Raw genomic sequence first — 25,025 nt, 5'->3', positions numbered from 1 at the left:
TGATTTTGAACAAAATATAACCAAAATCCATCAGAATATTTATAGAAAGTTCAATGCCATACATCGATTTACAAAATCATTCCTCAAAGGCATGTGCATACCTAAACTATAAGTTGGCAGCAAAAAGAGGAAGCGTGCTCTACCACCTACAATATTTTTTTGTATTCATCAAATTCATTATGTTTTGATAAATAAATACTTCATCACAAAAATTTTGTCACTCAATTATAACAACTATGATAATATGCAAATATTTGTAAATATTGACAATTACAGCTTCTGTTTTGATTAGTAAACTATTGCAGCTTGGTTGGATGGAATTATAAATTACATGTGCATCACAATCAATCACAAGTATATCTGTGTTCTTTAGGTTTCTTTATTTTGTAAAAACATGGTTTTTAAAATACTTGGCCCCATCAAAATTTATAATTGTCATTATCATTATAAAAATAATTTTATCTCTAATGCTAGCCTTATATTTGAATTTATAATAGCATTTACAATAATGTTCCCTTCAACAGAATGAACTTCTTAAAAGCTTCATTTTTATTCTATGAAGCAGATGGTAAGACAAACATTATTGGAATTAACTTCTATTTGAAGGCTCTTACAATATTATTATGAATCAGTCTTTACTATTTATATATGAATAAATACCATAAATACCATTCTTCTGGTAATGGCATGAAGACCTTAGTAGCTATTACTTCACTTTCCATAGATAAACAAAAAATTGGGGATTGAAAAATGAGCAAAATTAACCTAGAACAATCATGTTTTGATCTAAACAAAAAGCCACGATTGACTGAGTGATGTGTAGGAGTGACTTCTGCTGCTGCACATATTAAATCACCTCCCTGAGGCCTGGGCTTCTTAAAATACTAATTTGTGAAGCAGATGTTGATGTTTCTTCATGAGGTTTGTATCTTCTGGTTCTCATGTAGCCAGTAATATCACTATGGGCCCTGGAGTGGGCTATGAATACTGACAAATGTGTTAGGGCAAGTTATACATTCACCATCAACTTACTTAAGAAGCAGAATTTAAAAAAAAAAAAAAAAAAAAAAAGAAGCAGAATTTTATTGCTTAATTTTCCATTAAACATAGACTGCCACCTTTTTTAGATTTTTGCTAGCAGGAATGTTTATCAAAAACAAATAAGTAGTTGTAGCCACATAACCATAGAGTAAATGATGATACAAGAGCATTCAGCCTACTTCCTGAGTGCCCCCTGGAAGGAGACCTCAACCTCTTCTTCCCACCTACATTTTTGTATACCTATCCCATAATTTCCTATGTTTCCCAATGACCACACTGACTGACAGTCTGGTGGCTTCATGCATCTTGCAGGCCATCAAACCGTAAAATGTCCAGTATACCAAGTGCCCCTTGAGGGCAGGAACAGTAAATAAATGTTCCACCTCCAATGTCCTTTTCTGTACCTGGAAGCACAGACATCTCCTCTGTCTTCAGGCTTCTTTCTTCTAAAAGGACAGAGTTAGCTGTCCCTGGCCAATTGTATCTGAGCAAACTTTGTTTGATCAACACCCTGTGTGCTGTCCTTGAAAGAGAGCTGCTAGTTAGATTGCATCAGGAAATGGTTATTGCTAGTCACCTCTCGGACTGACCACTTGTTAAAGTGAAAATTGTGTTCACTGCATGCACATATCATGAACTTCTAAATAAAGTATGGCAGGAGCTAGAACTACAAAGTAGAGGTCTACCAAATCCATCTTGGCTTATTTTAATAGAAGTATTGACAACAAGAGCTTGTTTAAAAATGAAAAATCAAGAACAAATAATAAACTGGTCAGGACACCAGCAGAACAGTCATTATCTGGGACTAATCCAGGAAAACTGCTATCATCATCCTATCAATGGGGAACTTTATATTGAAAGGACTGGTTATCACCATCTGAGCCTGTGTACCAACATTAGGAACCCAAAAAGTGAGGCAGGCAGCTGTGTCTGTGTGCTACCATATGAAGTACACCATCCCACCTATGAAGTATTGTTGCCAAAAATAAAAAACCTGAGTCTAATCAAACTAACTGGAAGTTCCAGGAAATGTGATGAATGAGCTAAATGACACCACAAGAAGGAAAACAGACAAATCTAGAATCTGGGCATTCCACAGGACAACTAACCTGGTTTCCTCAACAAGCAATTAGACCAAAAAAGAGGATAGGTGTGGCAGGGGGAGCTGCTCTTGAGTAAAAAAGACATAAGAGACATAATAGCCAAATGCAATGTTAGGGCCTTATTTAGATCCCCATTTGAAAAAACCAGCAATAAATAACCACATTGAGACAATCGAGATATTAGAAGGTACCAAGGAATAATGGTTGTTACCTTCGCTGTGATAACTTTATTATGTTATGCAAGAAAATGTTCAATCCTTAGAAATTCCCACTGAATTTACATAAGGATAAAGTAATGTGCTTTCTGAAATTTGCTGTAAAATACTTCAGCAGAGAAAATTAAAGGTAGATGAAGCCAGTGGAGCACAGTCATGCTAAGTCTAGAATCTGGGTGTTGGATAAATGGAGGCTTGTTATACTATTATTTCCTATTTTATATATATTTTACATTCTATATTTAAATTTTAAATTTAAAATGTTCAACAAGGCAGGGCCAAGAATGGGGCCATGAGGAGAGGGATATGTTTTAAGCCCCTTCCCCCTTTTTAAAAGATTGCATTTATTTATTCATGAGAGACACAGAGAGAGTCAGAGACGTAGGCAGAGGCAGGCTCCCTGCAAGGAGCCTGATGTGGGACTCGATCCCGGGACCCCAGGATCACGACCTGAGCTGAAGGAAGATGTTCAACCACTGACCCACCCAGGTGCCCCTGTTTTAAGCCCTTGGTCTACTTTTCAATCTGTTAATCCATGCTGCCTGAATGTGGTTAACCAAGGAGGTAGAATTCCACCTAACTGATCAATGTTGCTTCTATTTTATCACCTATGGAGAGCTGTTGAGACCATGGGTCCTTCATTTTGTTCTTACTACAATTATAGTTAAAATATATGTTTTGCTATACATTTCCACTGAGATTGTTCTGGGCTCTAGCTTTTTTGATTATTCATATTAGTTTATATCACCCACCTTGTCCATTATAAAACCTCACCGAGATCATTGGAGATAAACTGATCTCTCTGTATGACTCCGCAGCTTCTCTACCTGCCTACCAAACTGTTCTTCACAGATTGGCAGAGTCGAATTTCCTAAGTTTTTTGGAGAAGTCCCTACATCTTCAGTTCTTTCCCTTGCCGTCTCTAGGCCATGAGATCCCATTATGTGTTCCGTGATTTTTTTTCCAGGTGTGTAAAAGATGGTTTCCTGATGGCAAACTACCATAACTGCAATGACCAGCATGGTCACCTCTCTTGGTATTCTGATAATCTGACTTGCCTCCTACCAGATCTGTTTCTTTGGAACCCACGATTCTACTTGCCAAGTCCTAATAGCCCACCCCATTGTGGTTACATAGAAAGGACTATAGTTTTCTAGTTATTTCCAAATCTTAAAAGTTTTATTATTTTTCATATTCTGTACATTGGTATCTAATCAGGTGAGGCCAGAAATGTTTCCTAATTATTTGGCTCTTTTTTTTTTTCTATATCTGGAAGTGCAGACATCTCTGTCTTCAAGGATTCTTTCTTCTAAAGCACCCAGCAGCCTCCTAGAACATACTAATACTGCATGAATATTTTTACAGCAAATGAACAAATGAAAATGTCATATATGCCTTTCATTCTGCAACATCCAGGATTAGAAATAGTTGCCATGCATTTCTCCACAGTAAATCTTAATGTATAATTATTAGAATCCAGTTGGCAAATCTCCCTCCAAATAGAGTCTTCCCAATCTGTTGAAATGTACTTTATCCTTTAGCAGGATCCTTCTCACACCCTACGCCACACCCAGTATGAAAAGCCAAAGTTCTGAAAACAACTACTAGATGTGTGATCTTGGTCAAGTTACTTAACTTCTCTTTGCCTCAGTTGAGGAACTATAAAATAATACCTACCTCAAAGAAAACCGAATGAATCAACATGTATAAAGCATTTAGAACAGTGCCTGACAACCACTAAGTCTTCTTCTTCCAAAAAAAAAAAAATTTTATTTATTTATTCATGAGTGACATAGAGAGAGGGGCAGAGACACAGGCAGAGGGAGAAGCAGCCTCCCTCTGAGGAGCCTGATGTGGGACTCAATCCTGGGACTCCGGGATCACACCCTGAGCCAAAGGCAGACGCTCAACCACTGATTCACCACTGCATCTCAAAACTAAGTCTTCAATAGATGTTGGCACATATTACAGGCATACCTTGTTTTTTTTTAATATATTTTTTAAAGATTTTATTTATTTATTCATGAGAGACACACAGAGAGAGAAAGAGAGGCAGAGACACAGGCAGAGGGAGAAGCAGGCTCCATGCAGGGAGCCTGACCTGGGACTCGATCCTGGGTCTCCAGGATCAGGCCCTGGGCTGAAGGCGGCGCTAAACCGCTGAGCCACCAGGGCTGCCCGCATACCTTGTTTTTATAGTGCCTCAGATAAAAGTTATTTACAAATCAAAGGTTTGTGACAACCTTGCCTTGAGAAAGTCTACCGATGTCATTTTTCCAACAGCATTTGCTCACTTTATGTTTCTGTGTCTCGTTTTGGTAATTCTTGCAATATTTCAAACTGGTTCGTGATTATTACATTTGTTATGGTGACCTGTGATCAATGACCTTCAGTGTTACTACTGTAATTGTTTCGGCGTGCCATGACCTAAGGCCATCTAAGAGGGCAAACTTACTTGGCAAATGTTGTGTATATGCTGACTGCTCCACCAAAAGCCATCCTCCCTCTTCCTCTCTTGAAGCCTCCTTATCCCCTAAACACAATATTGAAACAAGGCCAATTATTAACCCTACAATGGCCTCTAAGTGTTCAGGTGAAAGGAAGGGTTGATTGATGGGGTAAGCTTCAGTACTGTCTTATTTTTAAAAAACTGCCAGGGCCACCCCAGCCTTCAGCAACCCTGATCAATAAGCAGATCAATGTCGAGGCAAGACCCTTCCCCAGCAAAAAGATTGACTCATTGAGAGCTCAGGTGATGGATGGCATTTACCTTAGCAATAAAGTATGTTTTGATTAAGGTATGTATAAGGGTTTTTTGGGGTTTTTTTGTTTGTTTGTTTGTTTTTTAAGATTTTATGTATTTAGGGCAGCCCGGGTGGCTCAGCGGTTTAGTGCCGCCTTCAGCTCAGGGCCTGATCCTGAGGACCCGGGATCGAGTCCCACGTCAGGCTCCCTGCATGGAACCTGCTTCTCCCTCTGCCTGTGTCTCTGCCTCTCTTTCTCCCTCTGTGCCTCTCATTAATAAATACATAAAATCTTTAAAAAAAAATAAAAAGATTTTATGTATTTATTTGAGAGAGTGAGAGAGAGAACAGGAGCAGGGGGGAAGGGTAGAGGGAAAGGGAGAAGCAGATCCCCTCAGAGCAGGGAGCCTAATGTGGGACTCGACCCCAGGACCTAGGATCATGACCTGAGCCGAAGGTAGATGCTTCACTGCCTAAGCTACCCAAGCGCCCTGCATATTGGTTTTTTTTAGGCATAATACTATTGCACACATAAGAGACTACAGCATAGTGTAAACATAACCTTTATATGCACTGGGAAACTAAAAAATTCATTTGACTCCCTTTATTGTGATATTTATGGCAATGCAGTAGTCTGAAATAAAACCTGCAGCATTTCCGACGCATGCCTATATTGTTACTCAGGTCACTAATCTCTTACTGTTTTGACATCTAGTTGTTTTTGTCTTTCACTGACATTGATTCTTTTTTTAATAGCAAAGAGGTGTTGAGGTAATAGGGGACAAAAGACCCAAATCCAGAATATGAATGCAACATTAGTGAATTCCAGGACATGTGCCAACAGACCAGCAGGCAGCACTAGCATTTCATCCCTATTAAAAGACCTGCTAATCTACAAAGTGATTGCTGTGAGCAGTCTCTGGAAGCAGTCATAGGTTGGTCCTCTACATTTAAAGGTTATTTGACTACCAGACACCCTGCCCACTCAGTAGTTGGGAGTCATATAAAGAGAAAATAATTTGGAAGACTAGAAGAAAGCATTTTTTAACTTGTCTAAAGTAAAAAATAAATTAAATTGTCCCTTTTCCTGAATGTTATTTTCCAAGATAAGAAGGCTTGTCTGAAGATGCTGTTATGCCAAAAAACACAGTGCCAAGAACGAAAAGTTTTGTTACACATGTAAGAAAAATGTGTATAAAGGTTAGCCTTCCAGAAGTGTGGCTAAAAATACTCAAAATCATGGACTAAGACCTGAGACAGACCATGGAGGTTCTCTCGTTCATTCCCTTCACTGCACAGATGAGGAAACAGTCCCAGAGAGGTCAGCAGTTACCCAGTTTTACCAGATGTACCAGACAGACCCAGGCCATCCCTCTTTCCATGTAGGTCAGCCAGTGATGATATGGTTAGACCAACGCACGTATTCAAGCCACTCAAGAGCTTCTTAGTAGGAGAGTCAGATACCCTCTTAAACCCTAATGGGCAATACACATCTTTCAGAGTTTTCAGGAATAGAATATAAAGATATGAATCAACTATCAAAACATAATGAAAACATGGAAGTTTCACCTTGAACATTACCCAATATGAATGCCACGTAACAAAGTAACTGAGAATTTTTCATACATATCACAAATCACATAATTTCCAGTTGGTCCCTATCTTGATTTCTCCAGAATAAACTCAGTGGACTCCAAATTACTGTCATCATTTCCAGGGTTCATTATTGCTTTCAGAATCCTAGACAGAGATTCTATTCACTGTGGGTGTCCTCTATCGAGTCTGACAGCCAAGAAGGGGCTTGGGAAAAGGAACAAAGTAGATTGAACAGATTTCTTAAAAACATAATCATTATATATAAGCTGTTTATTCCAAAAGAGACTTAAATCTTTGATGGATGGGTGAGTGGTTGTGTAGGTGTGTGTTGGGGGGAGTGTGTGGAGGGCTGGGAGGGTATAGGGGTTGCGGGGTGTGGGGGGTGTGTTTAAATTTGCTAAACAGCTCTGTGGTATCCTGCCTAAGAGCTCAGTCTCTGGAGTCAGAGTGTCTGCGTTTAAATCCTGGCCCCACAACCTGCTAGCTGTGTGACCCTCGGCCGGGTACTTAAAGTCTATTTTGTGCCTCAGTTTCCTCATCTATTTTATAGGCATAATATGAAAACTTAGCTCAAATAGTCTCTGTGAGGATTAAATGAGTTAATGTACATACAGCCTGTAGAACATTCTCTGGCATACAGCAAACATGTAATTAAACATTAACTGTTACTATCCAGAGGTCACTCATCTGGCAACCACAGTTATTTGGAAAAACACCCAAGTAAGCCTTCTACAAAACCTGGGCACTACAGCCTGGCCACTTAAGTCATAGACAAGTCTCTGCTGATTTTATACTAAATCCTAACAAATATATCTTCTTCCTTGTACAGGAAGTCGCAAATCACAGGTATGTGTCTTCCTCTCGATGCCAGCTGCCAGCCCTTGAAGCAGCTCCACAGTCACTGGTGCAAACAATTTTTATGGAGCACCTACTGTCTCCATAGCATAATGGGAAGGCCAGGTAGCTACCCACACCAGGAAGTCATCATATGGTAGGGAAAACGAGCCATACACAAACACTTCAGTGGTAAACACAAGAGTTTGAGAAGTGTGTGCAAGAGAAGCACCAGGCTGGGTGAGATCCAATTTAACCAGCTCCTTCTAGTGTGGAGGAGATCCAGGAGAACACTACAGACAGGAAGGTACAGACGGCTGTTCACATATGGATAGGAGGGACCTTACCCACACCACGATTCATTATCCCTAGACTGCCAAAAAATAAAAACAATGATTTTTAAAGGCAGGCTTAAAAACACAAATCCCTATGTAAAACCCAAATCGTTACATAAACCCACAGACCATAATACCCAGTATCACAGACAAGGCTACATTGATTCACCACTGGGTTCCTTTACGGCTGCTTCTATGAGGGGCCACACTGGGCCTCCACGAGCACTGGGATTGCTTCCCACTCTTGGAGCTGCGAGGCCATAGCTCAGTGACTCACCCAAGTCACTCTGCCCTGCCCTGCCTCTTCCAGAGCCCGCCAACGCCTGCCGTGAATGCACATTTGCTAAACTGTCAACTCGTTCCTTTAATAACTCTTAATGTCAATTTATCCAGCACGGTCTGTGCAGCAATTTATGACTGAGTAGGAGGCAGAGCAAAGTTGAGCAAAGCAGGATGAGTCAGCTTTCCCAAGACTCCCTTCTATTAGCTAGGTCTGGATTGGGAGAGGGACTCCAGGAAGGCTTTCAAACTCTCATCAAAAGTGAAGACTTTCACCTAGTTGTCCTCATGTGGTCTAGCCACTTCCTAGTGAGCAGCACATTTCCCCTGGTGTGGTCACTTTCCCCTGGGGTGGTTGGTGAGAGCTATCCAGAGCCAGTCTCCGGGGGGGGGGGTGCCCTCCGAGGAGTGGCCCTGCCATCCTCACACTCTCACCCATCTTTCTAAGGGGCACTGGGCAACAGTCCCACACTTGCAGACAGAAAGGCCATTTGTTATTAGCCTAGGCCCAGAGGCTAACCTGAAACTGAGCTTAAAAACTGACTATGAGCTGGGATGAGTGTGATGAAAAAGGTCCCAACCCCGTGGCTCTGCTCAATAAGCATTCATTACTCATGTATATCCAGGAAAGGCCACAGGACTTCCCACTGTCACCACTAAAGGAGAGACGAGACGTTCCATTATCGGGCTGCTTGCAGATACCACTGATGCCTTGAAACTTGGTCTGAAGATCTCTGAAAATATGGCAGGAACAAAGAAAGTCCAGGTGGGGTAGGGCAGGTGCTGTAGAAGAAGTGCTGTCATTTCAAAGGAATTTGGGGTACAACAAGAGGAAGACTTGAATATACCTTCAGAAGAAACTTTGTTCCAGGGGAGCCACTCTAGGGGCCATTTGAGGATGGAAATAGGAAGCTGATTCCATAATTAGAGAAGAAAGAGGCTTTTGAGGCAGTGCTGTGGGTCTTGGGGCTGAAATACTCTGTGTGATCATGAAAAATATTGTCCATAGGTAAAGTACACTTCTACTCTCTGTATTTAGTTGTCTTTGAAGAGATTTTATTTCATTTCACCTTTTAAGAATGGATGGAGGCTTCTTGGTGCAAGAAAACTGCTGTTTATTCTTGGGAGGTGGTGGATGCTTTCATTGGCTTAGGGCTATTGGGGAATTTGGGCACAAGGGGCAGAAGATGGAGAACCTCTCAAGACAGAGGAATATGAAAACCCAGGTACCAACAACGTAGTCCCAGAGACCTAGAAGAGGCTCCGTGCTCAGTATTTCGGGGTGACCATTCCTGTGTCCTGGGCATGCAGCTCTGAGAGCCTCAGAGATAGCCCCTAGGGGAGGACATGGATATTCTCACTGGGGACATCATCACAATGGCTGGCCGAGAGTCATGGAAGATTCCTGGGCTGTACTCATCAACCAGGGAAGCCAGAGCACTGGGAGACAAGCCCCTAGGCAAAGATGATGGCATTCTCATCAGGAACTCACTGGCCATTTCCAGGGCTGTGGACATTGACCTCAGGGAGCCCAAGAGGGAGAAAAAGAACCCAAGAGATGATTTCTGAGTGAGTTCTGGAATGCCAGCTTGAAGCACTCAGAAATAATTGGCACACTCTCGAAGGGATGTTAAGTTCCTGCTTGGCAAGATCTAGGCCTAAGATTAACATATGTGCTCCCAGGCTGGTGAGACTTACACCAACCCTCTTGTCTGTGATAAGACACAATTTATTTAGCAAATCATTCTATTCCCAGTTCTACTACTGATACCACATGGCTTTGGTTAAGCGGCCTTAGTTCCTTGAGGCTTATTCTCTTAGTTAACCCCAGATGATGTTTGCCCATTTGCCCTGAAGCCTGAAGGTGACACGGACTGCACTGACTTCCATGAAGGAGGAACTGCAGATGGGCTGCCCCTAGAAACATCTTCCAAATGGAGAGTGAGAAGTCTAAGTAAGAGAACCATGCGAAAGAAAAATAAAGGTAGAAACGGTAAATGAAGCCACCTTAGCTTGAATTCTCCCAGAAACAGAACCTGCCACAGGACTTGAGTAGAAGTAGTTTATGTAGAAGTCACAAGCAGCAGTCACAGAGAGGTAGGGGAATGAGACAGAGAAAGCAGCTAATGAAGTGTGCACGTTAAACCACCTCAAACAGTGGGCAGCCAGTCAATCCAGCATGAAAATGCTAAGAAACTGTGCAAGATACACATGTCCAAACTGTTCTACCCACCAGATGAGGGAGCTGGAGTATTTGTAGACCAATGTCTGTCTGTCATTGCTGAGGGTAACTCCCCAGGGGGCTGTTAATTCTCCAGGTCTCTTCTGGTTTTCAAGGCAAGCAGGCAGCCTGCATTTGAAAAAGAAAAAAAAAAAGGAAGGAAGGAAGGAAGGAAAAGAAGAAAGAAGAAAGAGAAAGAAAGAAAGAAAGAAAGAAAGAAAGAAAGAAAGAAGAGAGAGAGAGAGAGAGAGAGAAAGAAAGAAAGAAACAAAGAAAGAAAGAAAGAAAGAAAGAAAGAAAGAAATTCCCTAGTGCAGAGCAGAGACACTGAGAGCTCAAAGTCACCCAGAACACACTAAAATGATAGGGTCCCGGGTACACACAATCTGCTGTGTCACTTGGCCTTGCACCACTGAGATCCACTTGTACTGTGTTTTAAGTTCACTCTGGTCACCGATTCTTCAAGGTGGTAACTGGTCACAGCTTCCTAAGGAAACAGCGTACAGTAGGAAGCAACAGCCCCTTCTGCTACAGTTGGTTCCAAGGCTATAACTGATACTTATCATCTCTGTGTCTAGAATCCATTCTAGATTCTCCTCACCTTCAGGCAAAGCACTGATCTAAGTTGCTTGCCCAGCCAGTGTGCCCAGTTACATTGTGTCCCTAACAAGGTAAAACTCAGACCTTCTTCTCTAGTGTGTCTAAGCCCCTGGCCATCATGCTCTTGTCAGACTATGGCTTTTTCAATTGTCCATTTAAAGTTATTTTTTTGGTGATGAAAGTGCCAAGGAACATTCCGGTAAATTCCAGACATATCTTTCTTGCCTCTGTTATGGATATGCAGCAGCAACTGTCCTCAAGATAACCCGGGTCAATTACCCCTGTTGGTATGGGAATTTCCTTCTTTGCCTACTGGTCTGCTTACATGAGGAACCCAAAGTGAACATGTAGCAGCCATAACCTTAGATTTAGTAGAGCTCTTACTGCATCCCCTGACAGAACGTCCCTCCCCTTGGACCAGGAACTCAAATCCAGCTGAGCCTACAGTTACAGGGGCTAGAAGCACAAATTCCTCCAAGTAGGTTACTGAAAAAAATGGTAAAAAGAGCCATTTCTACTACAACCACATCGTTCCTAGACCCATGTTATCTACTTCTGAGCAAAATGTCACTGTGTAATAGTCACTGGCTTAATGTTTTTACTCTACCTTGAAGGACAGTGTATCAACCTCTTTGTGTCATCTCTAAGCTAGCAATTGCCCTGCACCTTTTAAGAGACCAACCCAGTGTTCTATTAGGCCAGTCACTTCTGAATGATGCACAGCACATATAGAACCAGTGGATCCTGAGGTCTTATACTCATTTTCATTTTCCTTCCCTGTAAAGTGGGCCTGTTGGTCCAAAGTGATGTAACAAATATCCCACAACAATAACCAGAGAGTGGTGCTGGCAAAAGCACTAAAGGCAGGAAAGGAAAACACATACCTGGAATAAGTAATAATTCCAGCAGGTATGACTCAGTATTCCTTCCAGGATGTTGGCTGGTTGGTCTCCTTGTAGGTGATTCCATATCAGTCTCAGCTGCCTTACAGTTCTCACATTCAGCAGTGACAGCAGGTGGATCAACCTTGTGATGATGTCCATGCCCTTGGGCCTATGCACAGCCTCAGTCTCCACCTCCATGACTACCTTGTTCATAGCCTCATCATGTGAGAACAAGGGTGACCAAGGAGAGGGGCTGGATCATTTCCACTGGATGAATCACTCTATGCACCTGGTTGTTCTGGGCAGCCAGTGTGGAGGATGCCTCTTGAACTGGTCATTGAGGTAAACACAAAGATCCTCATATTCCCCTAGATGTACCCATAATTCTTTTCTAGACCTCATAGTCTCCGAGCTTCCAATCTTTCTCCTCCTAAGCCACTGACCAAATAGCTAAGTCATTCACCACTGCCCATTAATCCAAGTATGTCCTTGCCTCAGACTACTTCACCTCCCTACACAAAGTTGAATGCCAGGTGTGCTGTTCTAAGCTCTGCTCATGGGGAAGATGTCCCCCATTCCCCTAAGACTGTCTTTCAGAGGCATCTCTGAGTAGAGCTGTAATGCAGCGGCATATCAAATGTATCAACATCTCGAGCTGACCCATTTATGAAAAGACTCAAGTTTTTTCTCTGTTGATCAGCTGGTCATAGGAAAGCATCAATGAGGCCATAGGGGAGGCACTGGTATAAGAGAGATAAGTGCACAAGATTTCAGACCATCTATTCTTATAACTTATTTGTGTTTTCCAGATGTACTCATGCCCTAAATGTAATATTCCTGTGGTATGATGGATTGCTGCCACATCTGCGTGATTTGGCGAGTCTGAAAATACCCAGGACATGATGGAAATCTCCAATCACTTGCTGTCTCATGTCAAATGCTCGGTGTCTACCAAGGCTCAGTAGTATATCAAGGGCTGCTTCTCAAATAGTGAATAGCTCTCTGCTGCAGATGGCATGGCCTCACTTTAGAACCTGAGGATTCTGTTCTTCAATTCTCCTATCAGAGCTTGCCAGAAATACTGTAGAATATTCTGGTCTACCATAGCAACACTATAAAGCATCTTCTATATCTCCAAACAACTGGAGTTCACAAGTTTTACCAGTGTTCCAGGATCTTGGATTTTTTGAGGTTTATTTCCCATCTTCTGATGCATTTATGTCCTAACAGAGCATCTAAAGTATTTGCCATCTGCCCTTCCAGATCTAAATCAACAAAGTATTGACAACACAGTATGGACTGACATGGTAGACAGATCTGATGTTCTAAAGAATGTTTAGGTAATCAAGGCACCTTTGGATTATGTTATAATAAAGAATATAAGAGACAACACAGGTCTGAGGCATGACTGTAAATTCCAGGTAAATGCAAACTGCTTCAGCATCTCCTTTTCTTTTAAAGATTTACTTATTTATTTGAGAGAGAGAGAGCACATAGATGAGCAAGGAGAGGGGCTAAGGAGAAGGAGAGAGGAAATCTTCATGCAAACTTCCCACTCAGCATGGAGCCCAATGCAGGCTCCATCCCAGGACCCTTAGATCATGACCTGAGCTGAAATCAAGAGTCAGCCGCTTAACCAGCTGAGCCACTCAGGCACCTCTCTTCTTGAAATGAATTGAAAAACATGCATTTTCCATATCACTAGCCACATACAAAGTGTCAGAGGCTGCACTGGTGTTTTCAAGTAGAGATACAACCTATACACAACAGCTATAATTGGAGTTACCACTTGATTAAATTTACTGCAGTCCTGTGTCAGAGAGAAAGAAATTACATAAAGAAATGGTCTGGACAACCATCCCTGCACATCTCTAAGGATGGCACTAATTTCTGCCAAGCCACCAGGATGAGATTTTGCTTTTGAGTGATTATCTGGGCTGGAGATGGGGGAATTGGGAAGGAGTGGCAATCTCAGAGGCCTACACTTGGTATTTCCTATGGGTCAGAGAACTACAGGAAAGGGAATCAATCTGAAGGTTCTGTTTGGTAATATAACCATTTTAGGGGACCCAGAGACCTGAGAATGACCACAGTTGGGGCAGTAGTCTCTAGACCAACTGGAACATGGACTTGGACCAGGACTCTACTTATCACCAGATCTCCAAATGCCTCAAATCTACCATCTAATAAAATGACATATTGGATCTCCTGGTGTTGTCAGTCTTATTACCTAGAAAACAGAATCTGAGAAAGATACATATGTATAGGAAACATATCAGGGACTGACTTTGGGGACAACACCTGTGAGGGAATGAGGACACAGACTTGGGCAGAGAAAGAAGTTGAATGGCAATGCAGTTGCAAGGGACCCCATCTGATGCTGTGGAGGGCTCTGAAGCTAGGCTAGCCTTTCAGAGATGTAACACATTAAGGCCAGTGGCCTAGCCTTTGACCCAGCACTTTGGCTGGTCATTAAATGTGGGCTTCCGCCAAGGAGGGGCTCAGCTATAAGCCATCAGCAGCCAACACACCTAGCAGCTGAGAAGATGATCCTTCTTCAGACCCAAAGGAGGTTCTGGGACACACACTACAGCATCCACTCTAGTCCAACTCTTGCGCTGCTTGGATCCATTTGATTTGTAGTAAGTTTACCCCTCCAGGAATAGCTCCTTCAGGAGTCTGAATGTAATAGGACAAAGTGTAGCCCCAGGGGCTGCAGCTAATCTCAGGCCTCAACTGATACCCATAATTTCCTTCCTCTACCAACCATACTACATTTCCCTCACTGTAGATTAGCACATCTGCTGTCCTAGTGACTTACCTGATGGAGTGAATCAGAACCTGTCTGAGTCCCTGGTCACCAAGCCTTCTCAGGCAATGGCAATTGCCTTTTTTCATTTTCTTTCAAAATTGAGCTAGGTCTGCCAAGTTTAGACCTGCCCAGCTTGGACCTGCTATAGAGCCCTCTCTGTTCTGGACCCCCACTCAAAACTTATAGCTTTCCTTGTTCTTCAGCAAATGAACCTGACCATTATGTCCAAACATGGAATATGTTGTCTACATAAACCCAAAAGGCAAAGCCAGCATTGTGGTATGTTCTTACTAGGGGAGGGAATAAGAAGAAATCATTTTTTCTTTATTTTGGAAAGAGATCCCAACTTGCCTCAGACCACGGGGCCTCTAAAGCTATTTTGAGAAGGTAGTCCTCCAACTAGATTTATCTTTCATCAGCTGGAGTGCAGGTATCTTACCAAAGCCTCCAACATACTTGCCACTTCTTGCTCATCAGTTCAATTAGCATGATGCCATCAGCATAGTAGACCAATATAAAGTTTTACAGATTTTCCAGATGGTCGGGGACCCTTCAGACTTTCATATGACAGAGGGCAATGAGTTAACATAAAAGCTAAAGAAAGATTGTAAATGTATACGGTTGTTTGTCCCACATGAACAAAAACTGCTTCTAGCACTCTTTTCTAATAGGAATAGAAGACCACACACTTGCCAGATGCATGGCCATATACCATGAACCAGAGGTCATATTAATCTACTCTAGTAATGATGTCAGCAGGGCAGCTGCAATTAGACTTCCTCCTTAGCTGAATTGCTAGTAATCCACTCCTAGGATCCATCTCGTTTTATAGGAGGCAAACTAGTGAACTAAATGTAAATGAGGGGGACAACCATGTATGCATCCCCTAAATCTTTAAGAGTATCACTGATCCCTAGGGTACAATATTATTTTTGTTTTACTACCTTGGAGGCAAGGACGCAGATTCAGAGGTTTCCACTGAACCTTCCCACTATATTAGCTCCTACCATGTACTCCTAGGCTCAGATATGGGAATTGTTCCAGCTATCAAGTATGTCCAGTTCAAATATGCATTAAAGAATGGGAAAGTGACTACAAGGTAGGTCCTTGGGCCTAGTAGAACCACTGTGAAACAAAGCCTAGCCAGGACTCTATTTATACTACTGGGCTCCATATGTCCCTTCTCCAACTGGGTGGCATGATACTTCAGTCGCTAGATTACAGGATTACAATTACTGGGATCCTGTGTCCAACAGTCCTTGAAATGCCTGTTATTCCCCCCTTCCCCAGGGTACAATTACTGAAGAAAATGGACAGAGGTTCCTTTGGGGAAAGACTGGGAAACTCATTACCACATACATTTGCTGTAGTGTTACAAAATTGTTCCTCCTGAGGATCTTCAGTCAATGGGTTCTGGTCCTGAAAACTGGTTCAGATGAGAAAATGGAACAAGGAATTGACTTTTTATTGAGGCAGGTACCTTCAGTCTCCTGATAATCTATCCTTGATTTCTTCCACTTGCTTCAACTGAACAATACTCTTGCTGGCAACCCATCTATCTTGCTGCAGGACAACATGTTCCATCATTACTCATTCCTGTGGCTCTCTACACACCATGCCCCGAAGGCAGCTATTCCACTCTATTGCTCATAAAGAACATTGCGCCACCTGGAGTCTATTATTCAGGATTTTATCACCCCCATTGCTATCAAAGATCTGTTTTGTTTTGTTTTGTTTTGTTTTGTTTTGTTTATTTTAACAGACTCACCCATCAGTCTGGCTGGCAGCCCTCACCAGTGTGTTCCTTACCTCTTTGGTAAAGCATAGCCCTTCTGTGGACTACGGTGGGCTGGTGGGCTTTCCACCCTTGCATGGTGTCCCAACTTTATCATGCCTGCTATTCTAAGCCTTTTGGTCTTAGGGAGTAGAAGAAGTTCCCAGTCTGCAGTGGAATTCTGGCATTTCTACTTCACTTTGTGTGAGCCATCACTTTTTTCAAGCTTCTAAGAACAGCATGATAGTATACTAAATCCTGTATAAGTTCTCAGAAAATCAGACTGCTACCAATCAATAAATTTTCCATTTCCAAGTTTTGCTCTGCCGCCCTTGATCCATTGCCATCAGGATCTAGTCCCAGATGGACTCCCTTGGCTTCCACCTGTGAACTGATTATTTGGCCCCAGGGGTGAGGGGGTTGAGAGTGGGGTAGCAACAGATCCTGAGGGAGGTACATGTTGTATTCTAAGGCAGAGGCCCTTTCATTATCTTTAAGTAAAACTGGGGGTGGGTTGATAGTCCTTTAACAGGGAGGAGTGGGCTACTTCTATAGGCCCAGTAGATTCAGAGATATCTAGGGACTGAAGAACTCAGATGCATCAACTCAGATGTCCTTATTCCAAATTTGAGGGTCCCAGCTTTTCCTGACCTGGACCTTGACCTTGCTGTACCAGAACTGCTAGATTCCAAGTTTAACTTTATATGAGATTCCAAAACCCCTATAATTAATACCTGGGCCTGACCCTCAGCTTTTTCTACCTTCCAGCTACAGGAGATAAGAGAAACTTTACATGTTGTAAGAAAGCCTTCTAGCTTTACCACATCACTTTAAATTAGTGATTAGTTACCACCTAGCCTTTGATTGTCTCTCTTTAATTGATAGCATCCAATAAGTTATCCAATTCCATTGTCCTTAGAGTCACTACTTCCCCAGGACCTCTTGAATGCATGAGATTTTGCTCCTGCCAGTGCATTGCCTTCTATCAGCATACCAGTATCCTATCCTAGTTCACCACAAGTGAAAGTTTCAGAAATTGTCCTGCTACAGCCTTACCAGGAATTCTCCAAATCCTTTATCCACCAGAGATGGACTCCTCACTGCCACCTATCTGATTGGTAATCCAGTTCTAAAGTCCCACTTCTAGTTCTAATTGTCTTGGGTTGAGTTTTTTGGTAAATAGACTCTGAGATGAAGATTTTTGTGCAGGAAGTTTAGTGGAGAATGTGGTAAGAACAACTGAAAGGGCAAGTTGGATGATAAGGAAAGTTGGGTTAAGCACTAGCTAGAATGAAAGCCTCAGCTCTGGCCCTTCAGAGCTGTCTTTTTTTTTTTTTTTTTTTTTTAATTTTTTTTTCAGAGCTGTCTTTAAATGAGTCACAAAGGTTAAGCCTTTGTACCCCACCTCAACTAGTCAGTGGATGTGGGATGCCCAGAGAGAGGTATAACTTTGGGTGAGATGCTTCCTTTAAACTGAAAGAAAGTCCAGAGAGCCATCAGCAGCTGACACTTCCAGCAGCTGGTAGAATGGGTGTCTTGACCCTGAAGGGGGCATGTGGGTGGTATACACAACATCCTCTACAGACCATGATAAGGAATAAGGGTAAGCAGGTGTACAAGCCTAAAAGCCAACTGGATAAAAACTGATGATAAACAATGTTAATGGAAGAAGTCTTGAAAAGTTTTATTTAACTTGTGTTTTTTTAAGCAGTTCAAATTCAATATGAGGGCCTGTTACTTGTGCCAAATCAGAAAGGTCTACAATGTTCAAAATTGTCTTCCTTGCATCACAAAAAAAAAAAAAAAAAGGAACTAGATATTACAAACATTATTAGAGACCAGGGCTTCAAAATCTCACTCAATAGATTCATGTCTCAATAAATAACATAAACCAATAATTACATAAATTACATAATGTGTTAGAAGAAAATAAGTCCTATTAAAAAGAAAAAACAAAAAGAATCATTCAGGAGTTAGAGAAAAAGGAATACAGGGTAGTTTGCAGATTAAATAGGATGGTGATGATAGACCTTATTGTGAAAATGAGTTTGGAAAGAGGACTACTGGTTAAGTCAGAGAGAGAGCAATGATGGTATCTGAGGGAAGAGAATTCCAGGCTGAGAGAGCAGCCATTGCAAAAGCACTGTGGCAGGAAAATGTCTTGGTGATTGAAGAGCAATAAGAATCCCAGTATGGCCAGAGGGGAGAGGTAATTTACAAACAGAGTAGTAGGAGAGAGGCTCAGAGGGGTCATTGGATGGCAGGGGAGGATGGGGGCTGGTAGTCTCTGGCAATAGACCTGAGGCAAGAGACTTGAGTAAGGGCATCCATTGCCATTCAACCAGATTCTATTAATAAATAAATTTTGGGAAGCATTTACCAGTCCACATACACTGATTTTACATGCTCAGTGCTTTGATAGCTTTTTAATATTTTTCCCATTTGGATAAACATAATCTCATGCCCTACTTTACTATATTATTTTACAGTCAAAACAAATTGAATATCATGACTGAAAGTAAATCAAAGCAATGAGACAAAACACACTTTTGTTTCCAAACTATACAACCCTCATAGATATTCTGATATGGCATCTTTCCCACCCCATCCTATAGCTTTCCCCAGAGCAATATTTTTTTCCAATAAGTCCCCTATGGACCATCTGATGAGTCTTAAAGGGATTCAAACATGAAAATCCTATCCTCCATACTTGTAGGCTCACACTGTCGCTCAACCACAAATTATGGCTACTCAGTAGTAATCTGCTAAATGAGTTATATATAGAAACCAAAAGACAGAATTAAAAAACAAAATTAACATGTGAAAGGAATTTACTAAGGCCACTCATTGGACATTATCTTAAGAAGTCTGGCAGCCACACAATGTTTGGCAACAAAAGTACATGGGTAAGGATTTGTAATTTCCACAATTCTGAAAGAACTTTCTCCCATTGGTCCATGGTAGGTATTATCTTCAGCTAGTTAGACTTTCCAGTTGCTACTATTCTTGATTTATAACTGTAAATTACAGTTAGTCTTCCTTCATCATTATCAGTTTGGCTTGTTGAATTGTTTGGTGTATTTGTGTAGAAAGAAAAGATCTATAATTTTCCAAAAACTAGATTTGAAAGCATATATACATTGTAATTTGAATTGGGGCCACATCAAACCAAAAAGCTTTTGCACAGCAAGGGAGAAGGTTTTGCAAATTATATATCTGATAAAGGTTAATATCCAAACTATATAAAGAACTCCTATAACTTAACACCAAAAAGTAAATAGTCCAATTAAAACCTGGGCAGAGGACCTGAAGAGACATTTTTCCAAAGAATACTCACAGATGGCCAACAGACACTGAAAAGATGTTCTACATCACTAATCATGAGGAAATTACATATCAAAACCACAATGAGATATCATCTCACTCCTTTTAGAATGGCTACTATCACAAAGACGAGAGTTGACAAGTGTTGAGGAGGATGTAGAGAAAAGGGAATCCTTGTGCACTGTAATGGGGATGTAAACTGGTGCAGCCACTATGGAACACAACAGGAAGCTTCCTCAAAAAGTTAAAAATAGAACTACTGTATGGTCCAGCAATCCCACTTTTGAGTATACAACCAAAGGAAATGAAGGATCTCAAAGAAATATCTGCACCTTCATGTTCATTGCAGCATTATTCACAACAGCCAAGGTATGGAAACAACCATTAATCCCCACTAAATAAGTGGATAAAGAAAATTCTCTCTATATATACAATATATACAATGCCCTTTAGTGCATCCAAGCTGTCACAAATGGAAGGGTTGCCTTCTATCCCATGGCTGACTAATATCTCAAAATGTGTAGACAGTAATATTAGCCATGAGAAAGAAGGCAACCTTGCCATTTGTGACAACTTGGATGCACCAGAGGACATTATCCTTAATGAAGCAAGTCAGACAGAGAACGACAAATACTATGTGATATCACCATATATGGAATCTATAAAAGCCAAACCCAGAGAAACAGAGTGGAATGGTGGTTGCTAGGGTTGGAGGGTGGAGGAAATAAGGAGATATTAGTCAAAGGGTACAGACTTTCAGTTACAAAATTAACAAGTTCTGCAGATCTAAAGTACAATATGGGGATTATAGCTAATAATACCATACTATATACTCAAACTGGCTAAGAGTAGATTTTAAATGTTCTCACCAGGGCAGCCCAGGTGGCTCAGCAGTTTAGCACTGCCTTCAGTCCAGGTCGTGATCCTGGAGACCCATGGGATCGAGTCCCATGTCAGGTTCCCTACATGGAGCCTGCTTCTCCTTCTGCCTGTGTCTCTGCCCCTCTCTCTGTGTGTTTCTCATGAATAAATAAATAAGATTTTTTAAATAAATAAATAAATAAATAAATAAATAAATAAATAAATATTCTCACCGCAAAACAGAAATAGTAGTTATGTGAAGTGGAGGTGTTAGCTAATGTTAGGGTGGTGATTAATCATTTTGCAGTAATATATAAGTGTATCAAATCAAAATATTGTGCACCTTAAGCTTACATAATGTTCCATGCCAGTTATAACCTAATAAAGCTGGAAAACAAAACAGAGCAGAAGCAACAAAGGCTTTTCTGCTCCATTCCCTGTGGTGCCAGAGGGACTCTCTGAGAGGCCCTCAGGTTCCAGGGAGAACAGCCTGGCCCATGCCCAGGGGCAGCTTACTCTGCTCCCAAACTGCTCCTGTAAAGAGCCACGGGGCTGGGGAGGATGGCAAACACTCAGATTTCCAGTGTTAGAACCCCTGGGTGGGGGCTTCTGGCATGAGTAAGAGGAGAAAGCAGCCTCCCACTTAACTCTGCTTCCATGAAAATGGCCTCCTGCCATCGGGGAAAAAAAAAACACAGGAGAAAAGTGAAAGTCACAGGTGTGTGTGTCCTTTCTAACAAAAGAAGCAAAGAAAAAACTCCTGAGCCCAATACCCCTGTGTAAATAATTCCTTACAGAAATTCTAGCCTCCACCCACACCAGCTCCCACAAAGCCTTCTGCCCCACAGGATGTCCAGCGGGTCCCTCTCCCAGGCCCCTCCTGATCTAGAGGTGGGTTTCACTAAAGAAATCAAATGGACCTCAATTTCATCCCTCTCAGGCAAGTCACCTGGATTTTTTTTTATTTGAGGCTATTTTTAGGTTGATTAATAAATAATAATAATCCCATCATTTGTAATTCTCAGCCATGGCTTGTGCCCAAATTTCCATCACAAACTGTTTTCCTAGAGCTTTGGACAATGAGCCATGTGAAGAATAGGTTACTTATTTATGTGAGCACTAGAAAGTGTTCCTTACTGCAGCTCCTGAGGGAGTCTTGATTGCTGGCAGAGGAAAAGGTATATTAAAATCACACGGGGTTGGGGGGCTGAGGAGGCACAGTTGACTTTGACCACCCCTAGTGAGCCTGAGCCAGGTGTCTTCACAGACAGGTGCAGGAGAAGAACGATGCCTCCACAGAAGGAGGCAAGGGCAGCAAAATGAAAGAGAATCTCATTTAGAATTTCCAAGGCCACTGACATCAACAAATATCTTTCAGCTGCCTCCCACTCTTTTCAAAAACTAATCTCGTTTTTCTTAAGCTTTGATGAAAAAGTTGTCTTCCTAGCGGCCCTGCATGACTGATGGGCAAGCCGCATCCTTTATACCTGCAGTGGAATAAAACTGGCTCTCCCCAGACTATTGAGGGCCTGGCAGTTTAGACAGGCTGTCTCGCCTGTCTTCCCTTCCACCTGGAGAAGCTGTGGCAGATCGGCCCACTTGGGGTTACTCTCCAGGCTAGCATGGGGTTTGCATCCAGAAAGTGCTCAGTCATTGCTGAAGTGAACTCTAAGTTTCCCCATCTTCCTCTAAAGTCACCAAAGATCATTCCATCCAAAGGCAAGCCTCAGGACTCCAGGACACTAAGGCAGTCCAAAGCTTTTCTACTTAGAGTGGTCCTTGGACCTGCTGCTTCTCTTGGGAGCTTGTCAGATGTGCAGACTGCCAGGCCCCATCACAGAACCTGAGAGTCAGAATCTGCATTCTAACAAGAGGCCCAGGTGACATGCACATGTTCCAAGTATCAGAGAAGCACCACTTTAGCAAACTTGCTCTCCATCTCTGGTCAATAGCCTTTGCATTCTGTTACCTACCCAGAAGATATTTATGCAGCACTGTATTAGTTTGTCAGAGCTGCCATAACAAAATACCACAGACTAGGTGACTTAAACAACAGAAAGCTATTTCCTCACAGTTCTGGAGGCCAGACATCCAAGATCAAGGTGTCAACAGCTTTGGTTTCTCCTCGACTTCCAGTTGGCCATCTTCTTGCTGTGTGCTCATGTGGTCTTCCTCTCTGCCTGTAGGCCATGGTGTCTCTCCCTGTGTCCTAATTCTCTCTTCGCATAAGGATATCAGTCATATTGGATTAGGGCCTGCCCTAACAGCCTCATTTTAACCTAATTACCTCTTTAAAGTTCCTATCACCAAATACAGTTGCAATCTGAGGTGCTGGAGATTAAGGCTTCAACATCTCTATTTGGAGGGAAGAGACAGTTCAGCCCATAAGAAACATTACCATGTCCAGACATTGTGCTAAGCCTGGGTTACGACCATGAAGGGGACAAAGTTGGTTCTCAAGCAGCTTATAACTCCTCACTGGTCACATCTCCCCTTATGTTTTGCCTACCCAGACCATGCAGTCTGCCCGACCATAGCCTCTTATCCACTGTTAGGTCCTGTGGGTCTGGGCTGCCTGCACTGGCCACTTACCCAGCCCACCAGAAGGAGCAGCTAGTTTCCTCACCCTTTGGCTGGGGAGAGTAGGGACACCCCATGTAGATGTCAGGCAAAAGGAAGACCTCCTCCCATAAAAACAAAACTATTTATAGTTGCTAAAATTTCTGGCTAAAAGTATGATGAGAAACAGTATATTTACATAGTCTAAATGTATATCTCCCTATTAGATATTTATTAATCACAAGGGGAAAAAAGTAACCTGATAGTGGGGAAACTTGCAGATACCACCTTAAGCCAAGTGACCAAGTTAACATCACCAGTAAAAGGACATGTCAACAACATGAACCTCCTGATATCATGCATTAAGAAGGTCAATTTCTGTAGTCTTCTCAAAAATTCATAACCACCATCTAATCATGACTAATCATGAGAAAAACATGAAAATTTCAAATTCAAGGATATTCTAAAAAATAATTGACCAGTACTCTTCAAAAGAGTCAACTTGGGATGCCTGGGTGGCTCAGTGGTTAGGCATCTGTCTTTGGCTCAGGGTGTGATTCTGGGGTTAGGGGATCGAGTCCCACATCAGGCTCCTCACAGGGAGGAGCCTGCTTCTCCCTCTGCCTGCCTCTCTGCCTTTCTCTGTGTCTCTCATGAATAAATAAATAAAATCTTTAAAACAAAAAAACCCAAAAGAGTCAAGTTCATAGAAGACAAAGGAAGGCTGAGAAATTGTCAAAAATAGAAGACAAGAGATTTCTGGGGAAGATGGAAGAGTAGGAGGACCCTAAACTCCACTCATTCCACAAATACAACTAGATAACACTCACATCAGTGTAAATAACCCAGAAATGAGAAGGCCCCATCAATGAGAGTAAGAGGGGTGGAGTCATGGTTCAGAGCTAATTGGACTCACAGTCCTGCCCATGGGAGGGAAAGACCTTGGCAGGTGTGGAGAGGGGAGGTGAGTCATCACCTTAGGTATGGGGAACCAATACCAGGAAAAGGAATCCTCAAAACATCTGGCTTTGAAAACCAAATGAGCCTAACTTCATCAGCAGGACTTAACACCTGCAACTTTTAAAAACCAGTTGGCTCATCTCTGGGAGAGTTAAAGGGCAAGAGTAAACTGAGTCCCCAGTCTTAAAGAGATAGCACATCAAACAGCCCTGACATGTGTAAGAAGCCCCAAGAGAGGCCAGCATCACTTCAAAGTGACTCCCCAGGGAAAAGGGAAGATAACCACCCAAGCTGTGGGTTAGGTGCAGACATCTAGTCTGACGTAGGCTCTGCCCACCAACAAAAGCTTCTCAGGGGACAACACAGGGAGAGTACCTTGTGGTTTGATGCTACTGCATCTCTGGCAAATATGTGGTCTGACTCAGCTCAAGCCCAAGGTGGTCTCAGACTCACCCTCTAATAACACAGGGACCAAATCCTACCCCAACAGCAAAGAGACCCATTGTAGATGACTGGACTGAAAGCAAAAGCAGCTCAGCCACTGTAGAAAAGAGCACACAAAACACACATAGGAGACACCCCTGAAGCACCAGGTTCTGGTGAACAGGGGATATCGCAGGCCCCTCAGGATCTCTTCTTTTTTTTTTTTTAATTTTTTTATTTATGATAGTCACACAGAGAGAGAGAGAGGCAGAGACACAGGCAGAGGGAGAAGCAGGCTCCATGCACCGGGAGCCCGACGTGGGATTCAATCCCGGGTCTCCAGGATCGCGCCCTGGGCCAAAGGCAGGCGCCAAACCGCTGTGCCACCCAGGGATCCCAGGATCTCTTCTTCATAAGGCCATTACACAGGAGACATAGCTGACTTTCCTAATACATAGAA

Source organism: Vulpes lagopus, chromosome 8 (genome assembly GCF_018345385.1).
Source record: "Vulpes lagopus strain Blue_001 chromosome 8, ASM1834538v1, whole genome shotgun sequence".
Classification (NCBI taxonomy): Eukaryota; Metazoa; Chordata; class Mammalia; order Carnivora; family Canidae; genus Vulpes; species Vulpes lagopus.
This window is presented reverse-complemented; position numbering follows the sequence as displayed.